We start from the raw sequence: 16692 nt of genomic DNA, 5'->3' as shown, positions 1-16692 counted from the left end.
CCAGGGTTGTGATGACCCCACAGGTCTGATGAGCACATTCCTTAGTTGATGTAGAATGACATAAAACCATGCCACACATTCATTCCTGCTCTGAAGGTGTCAAAGGTCACCATGAGTTTATATTCCGAAACTCTTCTTTCACTCTGAGATTTGAAGTTACCTTTTAACACCAGTAATTTTATGTCTTTGATGCTGTGATCAGGGGAACAAAAATGCTTGGCTACAGGTAGATCTATTCTTTTTTCTTTTATTGTGTAGCAATGATGACTCATCCTTGTCCTAAGTTTTTGCCCTGTCTCCCCCACATACAGACCCTCAGCTGGACATTTGGTACATATTATTTAGTACACTACATTAGATGTGATACAGCTGAAAGTACCTGGGATCTTGTAGTCCTGATGTGAATTGGGGATCTTTATCCTGTCTGTGGTCATTATAAATGGACAGGTTTTAATTTTTTTCTGGTTGCAAAGAAAGGTACCTGTAGCTGGTGGAGATGACAGGGAGCTTCTGACAATCATGCTTCTTAGATTTGGGGGCTGCCTGAAACACAGTAGTGGGGGGTCTGGAAATATGGATTGTAATCGGGTATCTTTTTGTAGTAAGGGTTGTAGCTTCTGTGCAGCTTTCCTTAGCGCCTCCAGATTTGGATTGTAGGTGACTACTAGAGGCACCCGGTTGCTTTCTTGTTTGGTTTTGTAATGTAGGAGATGATTCCTTGATATGCTGGTGGCTCTTGTAATTTGGTTCTCAGTTGTTCTTGGATGGTAGCCCTGATTCAAAAAAGGCCTTTCGGAGGCCACCAAGGTGTTTGTCTCTATCCATAGGGTTGGAACATATCTGATTGTATCTGATGGCTTGGCTGTAGACAATAGAGTTTTTTATGTGTTTCGGATGGAAACTGTCCCATTTAAGGTATGTTGGACATTCGATTGGCCTCCGGTACAAGGATGTCTCTATTTCATTGTTCTGTAGCTTGATGATGGTGTTCAAAAAGTTAATTTCAGTACAGGAGTAGTTGAGTCTTAGGTTGATGGTGGGATGAAATCGATTAAAGTGTTCAATATATAAATTCAGCTCACACTCATAGTGATGTCAGCAGCCACATAGGAAATAGGTGCACAGGAGCAATGCAGGAAAGTCAATCCCAGGAGCAATCCAAAAGGGTAAGAGTTCCATTACTTTAAGAGCTTCCAATGAAATCAAATTTGTTTATTCACAAAGAGATTAAAAGATATACATCAGGAGACAATAATCAGAATAACATGATAAAATAGGGGGATAGGAACATTACACGTTTCCACTAGAAGCAAGGATCACCAAGCTACGACTTGCATACTTTGGACACATAATAAAAATACAGCAATCACTGGAGAAGAACATCATGGTCTGAAGACTAGAAAGAACAAGGCGAAGAAGAAGACCAGCAAACCGATGGCTTGATAATATCAGCATAATAGTAGAGAAGACCCTGGTTGACCTATCTAGGCTTGCACAAGATCAATTTTCCTACAGATTATTCATCCATCAAGTCGTCATGGCTCGAGATCAAGCCGAAGGCCGTTAAAATAAATAAATAAATCACTGTCCCCATTGGGGGTCACAATTTAAATTCCCTATCAGTATGTTTTTAAAGTGTGGAAGGAAATCTACGCAAATACACAATTACAGGGAGAACATACAAACTACTTGCACATGTTGACCTTGGTGGTATTTGAACCTAAGACCCCAGCAGTGCAAAGCAAAAGTGCAAACCAATAAGTCACCATGCCTACATGCGCTGTATTTGTTATTCACAGAACCATAGACTTGTATTGGCACTTTTCATCCATAATACGAGCGGCGTTTGTAACTGTGCCCCCAGCACTAACTGATAGCAGCTCAGCATTAGAATTGTCTGTCAGTCACTGCAGGAGCAGCGGTTACAGTCACCGCTCTCTATACACAGAGCTGCGACTGAGCTAACGCCGGTGCTGCTCCATGACTGAAACCCGAATACTACCTGGAGGAATAAAGTTAATTTCCTCCCAGCAGCGGGGGTCTAAGTGCTGGCACCAGACAGATTCAGAACACTATTAACCTGCACATTAACCCATTTCTGTAGGTTAATAGCATTTTTTTCAAGTGACAGATTCCCTTTAATTGTTACACATTCCTTATCATATTCATGATTAAGATCATATCGTTCTAAAGATTCACCTGTAGGTATATTGTGAATAGTATGTCTAGGGAGTCTGAAAGATAGGGAATAAAGCTAACAAAAAGTGCGATAAGTATGAAAAAAAAACAGAAAAAAATTATGTAAAGTGTAAAAAAGAATAAAAATCCCTAACTACTGTGATTTGATTTTTGATTTAATATGTACAAGGAGATATTCTAACAATGCATTCAAGAAGGCAAAGGTTTATAAGCCCACCCAAAGGGGAAATTATAATAAGCGTAAGCACTTAAAATGTGTCCATAAATGTACAGAAATATAAACACAGCTATTCAATTAACTACCATAATAATGTGTGAAAAAATATAAAAAACATTTTTTAAATAAAAAATATAATATAAACTCACATGTTTGTATACCACCTCCTGCAGACCTGCTGAAGCTGACTATAAGGCTATGTGCCCACGATGCAGAAATGCTCCGGATTTTTCCTGAGCGTTTCTGCATCTACCTGGCAGAAAAAACGCATGTGGATTGTACATGCGGATTGTACATGCGCATTGTAAATGCGTTTTTCCTGCCAGGGACATGCGGAAGTGAAGCGTCCTTCACATGCATTTCCGCATGCGGGTTGTCAAGCACCTTCCAAGCGATTTTAGCATCACTTGGAAAGTGCTTGACAACTTGGTCACACTATCAATCCATGCAAACGGCATGGATTTATATAGTGTGACCCCAAAGAATGTCAAAAAATAAAAAAATAAATCTATACTTACCTTCCGATGGCCCCCGGAGTCTTGCTTCGCTCCGTCCTGGCTTGCCGGCAGCTCGCGGTTCACTACACTGAAGGACCTGCTATCACATGACTAAATGACGTCAACGCAGGTCCTTCAGTCCACCGCGAGCTGCCGGAAAGCGAAGATGAGCGTCTCCTGTCCTCCACACCCGGGTACCATCCGCACATGGAATCCGCATGTACAGATCCAGTGATGCGGATTCCATGCGGCCCAATGCAAGTCAATGGCGGCGAAAACGCCACGCTTCTGCGAAATAATTGGTAGTGCTGCCTTTTTTCCGCAATGATAATCCGCAGCGGAAATTTCCACAGCATGTGCACAGCACATGCGGATTATCATTAGGGAACATGGCAGGCCTTCTACCATGCGTTTTTTAAGCGTTTCTGCAGCGTATATTATATTTACCTTCTGATGGCCCCCGGACTCCTTGTCTTCGCTTGCCGGCAGCTCACGGTGGACTGAAGGACCTGCGCTGACGTCATTTAGTCATGTGACGGCAGGTCCTTCAGTGTAGTGTACCGCGAGCTGCCGGCAAGCCAGGACGGAGCGAAGCAAGACTCAGGGGGCCATCGGAAGGTAAGTATAGATTTATTTTTTGACATTCTTTGGGGTCACACTATATAAATCCATGCCGGTTACATGGATTTATATAGTGTGACCAAGTTGTCAAGCACTTTCCAAGTAATGCTAAAGTCGCTTGGAAGGCGCTTGACAACCCGCATACGGAAATGCATGTGAAGAACGCTTCACATCCGCTTGTCCCTGGCAGGAAAAACGCATGTACAATCCGCATGTACAATCCGCATGTACAATCCGCATGCGTTTTTTGTGCCCGGGAAATGCAGAAATGCTCAGGAAAAAATCCGGAGCATTTCTGCATTGTGCGCACATAGCCTAAAATGTAGCCTACTCACTTGCCTAGACGTTTTTTAAACTGAAACTTGCCATTGTTATCATTCCTTCTTGAGATGGTTTTTCAAAAGCTCCACAAGAACCTGATTTTTTAGGGTCTGGCTTCTATTTATTCAATGATGAGACCCAATGAAGCATGTAAATTCAAAAATTCAGCAAAGCCAGAAGATATGTTCAAAGTAAGGAGGATATTGTATGTGTTACAGTTTAATTGCTCCAAAAATTGTTCACATGCCATTTCAGATCCATAGGGAGATGACATCATCAATGGACTGGAACCATCGTAAGTCCTTCCTTGTGGATTCCAGCAATATGGAGACATGCATGCCCTCTCCCACCATTATAAATGCTCTGCAAAAAAAAGAAGAGCCATGTCACTTCTTTGAGACAAATCCTTCATATAATCCTCTCCAAACTTGACACTGTCAAGTCAAAAGATTGCAAATCCACTTCAAGAAATGCTGACAAAATCCCTAAAAAAAGTGTTTCCATAGTGAATTCCTCATGAAAAACTTTTTGGACTTTTACGCTTGCAACAAAACTCAGTGTGACCTTAGCCTGAGGTGGATTCCTTGTGTAATCTGCTCCAAAGATGATACTGCCAAGTCAAAAGGCTGCAAAACACTGCGTGAAATAACATTTTCTTCAAAAACCTATAAAAGTTGGGATGAATTGAAACACTGAGTATAGAAGAAAGTTTGAAAATGCTTCGTCATCGTCACACAATAAATTATCAGGGTTTATTACATCAATTCTCTGAAAGAAAAGAAAAATACAACCCTTTCTTCTGTGTTTATGAACCTGTAAATATTTCAAGCTCTTCTTGACCTTTTGGCACTAATAGCGTCTTAAGCACTGTTACTTGCTTACTCACACGATTTACTTCACACGGATAAACAGATATTAAGACTGTGACCTATATTTTTGGATCACCAAATCACCAGACAGGTTAATATGCTAGGTGAAATTAATTGCTGTAATCTCATCTTCTTTGTCATTGAATACCCATTTCTACACCTTTCTAGAAACATATACATATTTCTACAAGCTAAAAATATATATACTGTAACTAAAATAACATGGACAAATGAACCACCTAATGCTGAATTATTAAATTGGCTGTCCAAGCAGACACTTACGGGCAAGGAGTCAGTATCATCTGAGACATATTCAATATACTGTATATACACATGTGTAAGACCAGCCAAATGCCTAGAAATAATAGGCTGGATGAGCAAATCCCCAGGGTCACAAGAGACACAGAGTCAGAGTCCCAAACTGTATCAAAGCAATTTTTAACCTTTATTTAAACACAAAAAACACAAATAGGCAAAGAATATGCACAGGTAAAATCAGTCACCAATAGTAAGGGCACAGGTACTTATAGTGAATGATCCACAAACCAGTAACGGGCATGGGAGGTATGTATGTATAGCAATAATATTACATCATAATCCCCTCTGGGGACAAATAAATAGGCCATAGCATAACAACAAATGGGACCACAGTAGACATCCCCTATACAGTGCATTGTGAAAGTATTTGGCCCCCTTGAACTTTTCTACCTTTTGCCACATTTCTGGCTTCAAACATAAAGATATAAAATTCTAATTTTTTTGAGAAGAATCAACAAGTGGGACACAATCTGATTGTACAACCCCAGGTAAAGTGTCAAAAGGTAATACTCGCCTGTGGGAAGCCTAAATAAGTAGTGGCCGAGAGGTGCCAAGAAGAGGTGAAATGTACACCGGCAAAAATAGCTGTAAATTGACAGCATACAGATAGTGAGCTAATGGCTCATATATACTTATACTACCCCCAGTATAATATAAAAAACTAATACTTGCCTGTAGGCAGATTAATTAGTCGTGGCCGAGAGGGCAGGTATAGCAGTCACTAGGGGAAATAGATGTGGGTATGAAGGTCGGACCAGTGGCTACCTAAATGGTACCGATAGTGTACTATGTGGTGGGCACATACCTTAATGAGTTCAGGTGGTCCGTATGCCGGGGGTGGTGTGGCGCTGGGTGTACTCACGGGGTTTCAAAAGCGGTGGCTGTGTATACCACTTCCAGTATCCGGGGCGCGTGGGAAGATCTCCCTTATCCTACAGACTGTATGATTTAGGTACCCTGAGTTTTGCTTACTTCTTGACGAATTCTGAACTCGTATCTCTACACCAGTCCCTGTCTATCTTTCCCCATTTCCCCTTTTCCGTCCCCTACCCCTTTCACCCCCCCTCCCCCTTTTTTTCTCTCTTTTCTTCTTTGCTATTATGTACTTTTTTCACTACGGTATATTATTTACATGATGTATTGCTTGTTTCATTCTATAATGTTCTTGCTTATGTTTGTGCTCTAGTTTTAAGCTTATTTGAAGCCCCTGATGAAAACCCCTGTGGGGTTGAAACGTTGGGCAACTATACTGGCAACACCTTGAGCAAGTATATATCGGAGAAATAATTAACCACTTCGCGCCAGAGCCTGTTTTTGCCTTCGTGACCGGGCCAATTTTTTCAATTCTGACCAGTGTCACTTTATGAGGTAATTACTCTGGAACGCTTCAACGGATTCCCCTGATTCTGAGATTGTTTTTTCGTGACATATTGTACTTCATGATAGTGGTAAAATTTCTTCGATATCACTTGCGTTTATTTGTGAAAAATCGGAAATTTGGCGAAAATTTAGCAATTTTCAAACTTTGAATTTTCATGCCCTTAAATCAGAGAGAGATGTCACACAAAATAGTTAATAAATAACATTTCCCACATGTCTACTTCACATCAGCACAATTTTGGAACCAAAATTTTTTTTTGTTAGGAAGCTATAAGGGTTAAAAGTTGACCAGCGATTTCTCATTTTTACAACAAAATTTACAAAAACATTTTTTTAGGGACCACATCTTATTTGAAGTGACTTTGAGGGGCCTTTATGACAGAAAATACCCAAAAGTGACACCATTCTAAAAACTTCACCCCTCAAGGTGCTCAAAACCACATTCAAGAAGTTTATTAACCCTTCAGGTGCTTCACAGGAATTTTTGGAATGTGGAAGAAAACAATGAACATTTAACTTTTTTTCACAAAACGGCTACTTTAACCTCAAATTTTTAATTTTCACAAGGGCAGCCAGAAAAAATGGACCCCAAAATATGTTGTGCAATTTCTCCTGAGCACGCTGATACCCTATATGTGGTGCAAAGCCACTGTTTGGGCGCACGGCATGGCTTGGAAGGTAAAGAGCGCCATTTGACTTTTGGAATGGAAATTTGACTGGAATCGATAGCGGACGCCATGTTGCATTTGGAGAGCCCCTGAGGCGCCTAAACAGTGGAAACCCCCAACAAGTGACCCCATTTTGGAAACTAGACCCCTCAAGGAACTTATCTAGATGTGTGGTGAGCACCTTGAACCCCCAGGGGCTTCACAGAATTTTATAATGTTAAAGTGTGAAAATAAAAAAACACATTTTTAACACAAAACTGCTACTTTAGCCTCAAATTTTTAATTTTCACAAGGGCAGCCAGAAAAAATGGACCCCAAAATGTTTTGTGAAATTTCTCCTGAGCACGCTGATACCCCATACGTGGTGCAAAGTCACTGTTTGGGCGCACGGCATGGCTTGGAAGGTAAGGAGCGCCATTTGACTTTTGGAATGGAAATTTGACTGGAATCGATAGCGGACGCCATGTTGCATTTGGAGAGCCCCTGAGGTGCCTAAACAGTGGAAACCCCCAACAAGTGACCCCATTTTGGAAACTAGACCCCTCAAGGAACTTATCTAGATGTGTGGTGAGCACCTTGAACCCCCAGGGGCTTCACAGAATTTTATAATGTTGAAGTGTGAAAATAAAAAAACATATTTTTAACACAAAACTGCTACTTTAGCCTCAAATTTTTAATTTTCACAAGGGCAGCCAGAAAAAATGGACCCCAAAATGTGTTGTGCAATTTCTCCTGAGCACGCTGATACCCTATATGTGGTGCAAAACCACTGTTTGGGCGCACGGCATGGCTTGGAAGGTAAGGAGCGCCATTTGAATTTTGGAATGGAAATTTGACTGGAATCGATAGCGGACGCCATGTTGCATTTGGAGAGCCCCTGAGGTGCCTAAACAGTGGAAACCCCCAACAAGTGACCCCATTTTGGAAACTAGACCCCTCAAGGAACTTATCTAGATGTGTGGTGAGCACCTTGAACCCCCAGGGGCTTCACAGAATTTTATAATGTTGAAGTGTGAAAATAAAAAAACACATTTTTAACACAAAACTGCTACTTTAGCCTCAAATTTTTAATTTTCACAAGGGCAGCCAGAAAAAATGGACCCCAAAATGTGTTGTGCAATTTCTCTTGAGCACGCTGATACCCCATATGTGGTGCAAAACCACTGCTTGGGCGCACGGCATGGCTTGGAAGGTAAGGAGCGCCATTTGACTTTTGGAGTGGAAATTTGACTGGAATCGATAGCGGACGCCATGTTGCATTTGGAGAGCCCTTGAGGTGCTAAGCAGTGGAAACCCCAAACAAGCGACCCCATTTTGGAAACTAGACCCCTCAAGGAACTTATCTAGATGTGTGGTGAGCACCTTGAACCCCCAGGGGCTTCACAGAATTTTATAATGTTGAAGTGTGAAAATAAAAAAACACATTTTTAACACAAAACTGCTACCTTAGCTTCAAATTTTTAATTTTCACAAGGGCAGCCAGAAAAAATGGACCCCAAAATGTTTTCTGAAATTTCTCCTGAGCACGCTGATACCCCATACGTGGTGCAAAGTCACTGTTTGGGCGCACGGCATGGCTTGGAAGGTAAGGAGCGCCATTTGACTTTTGGAATGGAAATTTGACTGGAATCGATAGCGGACGCCATGTTGCATTTGGAGAGCCCCTGAGGTGCCTAAACAGTGGAAACCCCCAACAAGTGACCCCATTTTGGAAACTAGACCCCTCAAGGAACTTATCTAGATGTGTGGTGAGCACCTTGAACCCCCAGGGGCTTCACAGAATTTTATAATGTTGAAGTGTGAAAATAAAAAAACATATTTTTAACACAAAACTGCTACTTTAGCCTCAAATTTTTAATTTTCACAAGGGCAGCCAGAAAAAATGGACCCCAAAATGTGTTGTGCAATTTCTCCTGAGCACGCTGATACCCTATATGTGGTGCAAAACCACTGTTTGGGCGCACGGCATGGCTTGGAAGGTAAGGAGCGCCATTTGAATTTTGGAATGGAAATTTGACTGGAATCGATAGCGGACGCCATGTTGCATTTGGAGAGCCCCTGAGGTGCCTAAACAGTGGAAACCCCCAACAAGTGACCCCATTTTGGAAACTAGACCCCTCAAGGAACTTATCTAGATGTGTGGTGAGCACCTTGAACCCCCAGGGGCTTCACAGAATTTTATAATGTTGAAGTGTGAAAATAAAAAAACACATTTTTAACACAAAACTGCTACTTTAGCCTCAAATTTTTAATTTTCACAAGGGCAGCCAGAAAAAATGGACCCCAAAATGTGTTGTGCAATTTCTCTTGAGCACGCTGATACCCCATATGTGGTGCAAAACCACTGCTTGGGCGCACGGCATGGCTTGGAAGGTAAGGAGCGCCATTTGACTTTTGGAGTGGAAATTTGACTGGAATCGATAGCGGACGCCATGTTGCATTTGGAGAGCCCCTGAGGTGCTAAGCAGTGGAAACCCCCAACAAGTGACCCCATTTTGGAAACTAGACCCCTCAAGGAACTTATCTAGATGTGTGGTGAGCACCTTGAACCCCCAGGGGCTTCACAGAGTTTTATAATGTTGAAGTGTGAAAATAAAAAAACACATTTTTAACACAAAACTGCTACTTTAGCCTCAAATTTTTAATTTTCACAAGGGCAGCCAGAAAAAATGGACCCCAAAATGTGTTGTGAAATTTCTCCTGAGCACGCTGATACCCCATATGTGGTGCAAAACAACTGTTTGGGCGCACGGCATGGCTCGGAAGGTAAGGAGCGCCATTTGACTTTTGGAATGGAAATTTGGCTGGAATCGATAGCGGACGCCATGTTGCATTTGGAGAGCCCCTGAGGTGCCTAAACAGAGGAAACCCCCAACAAGTGACCCCATTTTGGAAATGACACCCCTCTGGGAATTCATCTATGGGTTTAGTGACCATTTTAACTCAATGGATGATTTCCAGAAACAAGCACGCAATGGAAGGTTTAGATTCTGGAGAACCCCCCCTGGAAATTAAGTGAGCTCTACTCGAATGTGTCATTCACTAAATGAACCAAATGTTTGAATGACAAATTGGGATACATTTTTACAGTTTAAAAATGTGGTTCTGTGTGGAAGATTTTAAAGCAGTCAGTGACGCATGGCTGGCAATGATGGGCATTGTGGGCAATAGTAGCGGGTATCACGCCTCATTCCTCTCTTAGTACATACATGACATCTTTTCTGGGGGTTCCTTCTTGTTTCCGTTGCTGGAATAAGTGCAATAAAATGTCGCTCAGTGAGTCTTTTCACATCCTCAGATTCTAATGGATGAGCGGGGCTAACACTTTGAAAGACAAGATTTTCAATTACCTTTTCTTGATAATCAAGAAAAGGATCTGAATTTCCTGCTTTTTTGTACAACACAAAAGAATTGTATGTGGCCACCTGAAACAAATAAATAACCAACTTTTTATACCAGGTATAGGACTTTCTTGATACCTGGTATGGCTGTAGAACCTGGTCTGCAAGGTCCACACCCCCCATGTGTTTGTTGTAGTCAATGACTGACACAGGTTTTTGCTTCGGAGTGGTGGATCCTAGTTCTACAATGGCTCTTGTGGCATCTGTGTGGATCGAGCTGAGGACAAAAATATCCCTCTTATCCCTATATTTCAGGGCAAGCAGCTCTCCGTTGCGTACAGCCCCTGACTGCCCCTTTTGGAACTTTTGGTTGACCAATGGCTGTGGAAACCCCTGACGGTTTTTACGAATGGTCCCACAAGCCCCGATGTTGTGTTCAACCAGACTTTTAAATAGGGGTATGCTGGTGTAATAATTGTCCACATATAGATTGTAGCCTTTTTGAAAAAATGGACTTATCAGCTCCCAAACAATTTTTCCAGATGTCCCCAGATAAGTAGGGCATCCTGGTGGGTTTAGTTGGCTATCTTTCCCCTCGTATATGCGAAAAGCGGATGTGTATCCGGTTGAACTTTCGCACATTTTATAGATCTTTATTCCAAACCTTGCCCTTTTAGATGGGATAAATTGCTTGAGGTGCAGTCTTCCTTTGAATTTTACAAGGGACTCATCTATAGAAATATTTTGTGTTGGGGTGTAGAGCCTTAAGAATTTTTCTGACAAATTTTCAATGATGGGTCTAATTTTATATAACCTGTCATGTTCTGGGGCATTTCTGGGCAGGCATTGACTATTGTCGTTAAAATGCCAAAACCGCATGAGCATTTCATAACGGGTCCTAGGCAGAACGACTGAAAACATAGGGGTGGCTTGAACAGGGTGGTTGGACCAGTAGGATCGAATGCTCGGTTTTTTAACAAGCCCCATGGCAAATGTAAGTCCTAAATTTTTTTCTATTTCCGGGACATTAGTTGGTGTCCATAAATTTGCCCTAGCATAGTAAGATCGGGGATTCTGGCTTATGAATTGGGATGCATATAAATTTGTTTACACGACAATATGCTCTAGCAAGCTGTCTGTAAAAAACAAATTAAAAAAATGAATTGGTCCCAAATCTTCCACCTCCACATTTATACCAGGAGTGGCGTTGAAATCAGGGCTGAATGGAGCAGCCGAATCCGAAGCCTCCCATCTGGGAAATGCTAGATCATGTGGCAAAGCCCCTTGTACACTGGCGTGCGCCAATTCACTAGTAGCAGGGACAGTGCTTGTACTGGCCAGTGTTCCCTGATTTGGAGACGTTTCTCCAGTAGCACTATTTGCCCCTATTGCTGTACTGGTCCTTGGGCTTGAGGATGGACCAGAATCACTGCTCATTTTTGAGCTCTCAGTGTCACCGCTACTAAAGCCCTCAAAATCCATATCTCCATCTGAGATTGCACTGTCATCACTATCAGAACACAGCAGGGCATACACCTCTTCTGCAGTATAAGTCTGACGGGCCATTTTATTTTTATATTTTTTGACTGGACTGAACGGAACGGACTGGGTTGACTGGACTGATCGGACTGACTGACTGACTGACAGGACTGACTGATCTGACAGGACTGACTGACTGGACAGACTGATCTGACAGGACTGACTGATCTGACAGGACTGACTAACAGGACTGACTGATCTGACAGGACTGACTGACTGACAGGACTGACTGATCTGACAGGACTGACTGACTGACAGGACTGACTGATCTGACAGGACTGACTGATTGGACAGACTGATCTGACTGGACTGACTGATCTGACAGGACTGACTGACAGGACAGACTGATCTGACAGGACTGACTGACTGACTGACAGGACTGACTGATCTGACAGGACTGACTGATCTGACAGGACTGACGGACTGACTGATCTGACAGGACTGACTGATCTGACAGGACTGACGGAGTGACTGATCTGACAGGACTGACTGATCTGACAGGACTGATGGACTGACTGATCTGACAGGACTGACTGATCTGACAGGACTGACTGACTGACTGATCTGACAGGACTGACTGACTGACAGGTCTGACAGGACTGACTGATCTGACAGGACTGACTGACTGACTGATCTGACAGGACTGACAGATCTGACAGGACTGACTGATCTGACAGGACTGACTGACTGACAGGTCTGACAGGACTGACTGATCTGACAGGACTGACAGATCTGACAGGACTGACAGATCTGACAGGACTGACTGATCTGACAGGACTGACTAACCCTAACTCTTACTTTCTTTTTTATTTTATTTTTTTCAATTTTATAGTGGCAAGGCTGACAGCTCTTGTCACACTGTTTCTCCTCTGCTCTCTCACTGAGATCGGAGGAGAAATAGTGTTCTATCAGCCAGATCGCCCGGGAAAGTTTGTTGCTAAAACAAACTTCCCTGGTGATCTCTCTGATTGGCTGGTGTGATGCTGACATCATCGAGACCTGAGCCAATCAGGTCTCGATGATGTCAGAGGTCACAGCACCGGGATCCCCGCTGCTCCTGAGGTATGTGGGGGGTCCCGATCGCCGACCACCGGCTGTCACTATCTTTTAAATGCCGCGATCGCTATGGATCGTGGCATCTAGAAGATAGGAACAGGTTAACATCATGGGGACCTGATCCAATCAGGTCCCCATGATGCCACATGTCAGAGCTATCGCTCTGAACCGGTACCGCAGCGCTAGCAGGACCCTGGGGGTCCTGAGCGCTGCGGGACCACCCACCGTTTTTAAACGTCGGCGCTGCACAGAGCCCAGCAAGCGCCGACGTTTATGTACAGTGGGCGGTCGGGAACCGGTTAAAGTACCTATTATTGTATCCATACGTTTGACTCTTTAAATTCATTCGGTGTGCCGGAATCTTTTGTTTATACTGACGAGTATGTGTGTGTTCCTGGCACCCCTCTTCATAAGTTGAGCTTGGTCTTTATATATTATGGAGCCAAATACAGGACCTTTCTGGAAGAAAACCTGTTGGAGTCTGCAAAAGACCTGAGACTGGGATGGAGATTTATCTTCCAACAAGACAATGATCTCAAACATAAAGCAAAATCTACAATGGAATGGTTAAAAAATAAACGTATTCAGGTGTTAGAATGGCCAAGTCAAAGTCCAGACCTGAATCCAATCGAGAATCTGTGGAAAGAGCTGAAACCTGCTGTTCACAAACGCCCTCCAACCAACCTCAATGAGCTCGAGCTGTTTTGCAAGGAAGAATGGGCAAGAACTTCAGCCTCTCGATGTGCAAAACTGATAGAGACATACCCCAAGCGACTTGCAGCTGTAATTGCAGCAAAAGGTGGCGCTACAAAGAATTAACTCAAGGGGGCCGAATAATATTGCATGCCCCACTTTTCAGTTTTTAATTTGTTAAAAAAGTTTAAAATATCCAATAAATTTTGTTCCACTTCACGATTGTGTCCCACTTGTTGTTGATTCTTCCCAAAAAAATTAGAATTTTATATCTTTATGTTTGAAGCCAGAAATGTGGCAAAAGGTAGAAAAGTTTAAGGGGGCCAACTACTTTCACAATGCACTGTATGTAAATGTACTAATGCCCAAAATGTAAATGGTCATATGATGTATAAACCCTTATCTACCATACCAGATAGCAGCTCACAAATGCAAAGAATAGTAAAGGATTACAATGTGAACCTTACCCATGATGTGCCCGTGAGGACCCGTACTGACAGCGGCCCCAACGCGCGTTTCGCGTGGGCTTCCTAGAGGGACAGCCCTTTCTGATTGTGCAAACCCTTTAAGTGTGGGTATGTACAAAATATTATGTGGATTCTGTTTTCCTAGATGTATATTGAGAAAAAGCATTCTTGGCTTCTTTCTAGGTCGCCGTGTGTGGTATCAGATAAACATGTGTTTTAGGTCTTGTTGCTTTGTCATAAAATGTACAGTACAGACCAAAAGTTTGAACACACCTCATTTAAAGATTTTTCTGTATTTTCATGACTATGAAAATTGTACATTCACACTGAAGGCATCAAAACTATGAATTAACACATGTGTAATTATATACTTAACAAAAAAGTGTGAAACAACTGAAAATATGTCTTATATTCTAGGTTCTTCAAAGTAGCCACCTTTTGCTTTGATGACTGCTTTGCACACTCTTGGCATTCTCTTGATGAGCTTCAAGAGGTAGTCACCGGAAATGGTCTTCCAACAATCTTGAAGGAGTTCCCAGAGATGCTTAGCACTTGTTGGCCCTTTTGCCTTCACTCTGCGGACCAGCTCACCCCAAACCATCTCGATTGGGTTCAGGTCTGGTGACTGTGGAGGCCAGGTCATCTGGCGTAGCACCCCATCACTCTCCGTCTTGGTCAAATAGCCCTTACACAGCCTGGAGGTGTGTTTGGGGTCATTGTCCTGTTGAAAAATAAATGATGGTCCAACTAAACGCAAACCGGATGGAATAGCATGCCGCTGCAAGATGCTGTGGTAGCCATGCTGGTTCAGTATGCCTTCAATTTTGAATAAATCCCCAACAGTGTCACCAGCAAAGCACCCCCACACCATCACACCTCCTCCTCCATGCTTTACGGTGGGAACCAGGCATGTAGAGTCCATCCGTTCACCTTTTCTGAGTCGCACAAAGACACGGTGGTTGGAACCAAAGATCTCAAATTTGGATTCATCAGACCAAAGCACAGATTTCCACTGGTCTAATGTCCATTCCTTGTGTTCTTTAGCCCAAACAAGTCTCTTCTGCTTGTTGCCTGTCCTTAGCAGTGGTTTCCTACCAGCTATTTTACCATGAAGGCCTGCTGCACAGTCTCCTCTTAACAGTTGTTGAAGAGATGTGTCTGCTGCTAGAACTCTGTGTGGCATTGACCTGGTCTCTAATCTGAGCTGCTGCTAACCTGCGATTTCTGAGGCTGGTGACTCGGATAAACTTATCCTCAGAAGCAGAGGTGACTCTTGGTCTTCCTTTCCTGGGGCGGTCCTCATGTGAGCCAGTTTCTTTGTAGCGCTTGATGGTTTTTGCAACTGCACTTGGGGACACTTTCAAAGTTTTCCCAATTTTTCGGACTGACTGACCTTCATTTCTTAAAGTAATGATGGCCACTCGTTTTTCTTTACTTAGCTGCTTTTTTCTTGCCATAATACAAATTCTAACAGTCTATTCAGTAGGACTATCAGCTGTGTATCCACCAGACTTCTGCACAACACAACTGATGGTCCCAACCCCATTTATAAGGCAAGAAATCCCACTTATTAAACCTGACAGGGCACACCTGTGAAGTGAAAACCATTTCCGGTGACTACCTCTTGAAGCTCATCAAGAGAATGCCAAGAGTGTGCAAAGCAGTCATCAAAGCAAAAGGTGGCTACTTTGAAGAACCTAGAATATAAGACATATTTTCAGTTCTTTCACACTTTTTTGTTAACTATATAATTCCACATGTGTTAATTCATAGTTTTGATGCCATCAGTGTGAATGTACAATTTTCAAAGTCATGAAAATACCGAAAAATCTTTAAATGAGAAGGTGTGTCCAAACTTTTGGTCTGTACTGTATGTATACCCTTTTTACAATATAATGTCAATTTTATGATCAGTATATTTGAAACAATATTGTAAAAATGTATATATCGTAAAATATAAAACACAAGATCTAAAATTAGACTATCATATTGTACCATAAAATACCAGGTATATATGTACAGCGTACCTGGTATTACCTTAACACTGTATATATATATATATATATATATATATATATATATATATATATATATATATATATATATACACACACATGTATTACTAGTATTGTCTGGTAAAAATATACAACTTATTTTTTCCATATTTGTCAAGATTTTGTCTTCACCCTAGAATATTCAGCATCTATTCCTTGTGTAAAATCCAAGGGCTACATGGCAATTAGAGAAAAGTCTGTAGGGTATTTGTTTCAGGATCTTGCATAATCCTAATCCATTATAGATCCTTTCAGTGTCTTAAGTGTCACGTGGGGTAACACAGTCGTCCAGTTTTGTAAATAAACCAGTCTGTGCTTTGTCTGTCTGGATACCCAGTTACTGTATAAAACAGACGTTGAGCACATTAATTATGATTTTTTTCAGGGCCATTCTGGATTTATAACTTTCAGATGCAGAGACGTCATTATTTAGGACTGGGTTATGAAGAGCA

The sequence above is a fragment of the Phyllobates terribilis genome, unplaced genomic scaffold, assembly GCF_046119375.1.
Source record: "Phyllobates terribilis strain yellow unplaced genomic scaffold, ASM4611937v1 Scaffold_1__5_contigs__length_1240528914, whole genome shotgun sequence".
Lineage (NCBI taxonomy): Eukaryota > Metazoa > Chordata > Amphibia > Anura > Dendrobatidae > Phyllobates > Phyllobates terribilis.
The sequence above is the reverse complement of the archived record's forward strand: the minus strand, read 5'-3'. Positions refer to the sequence as shown.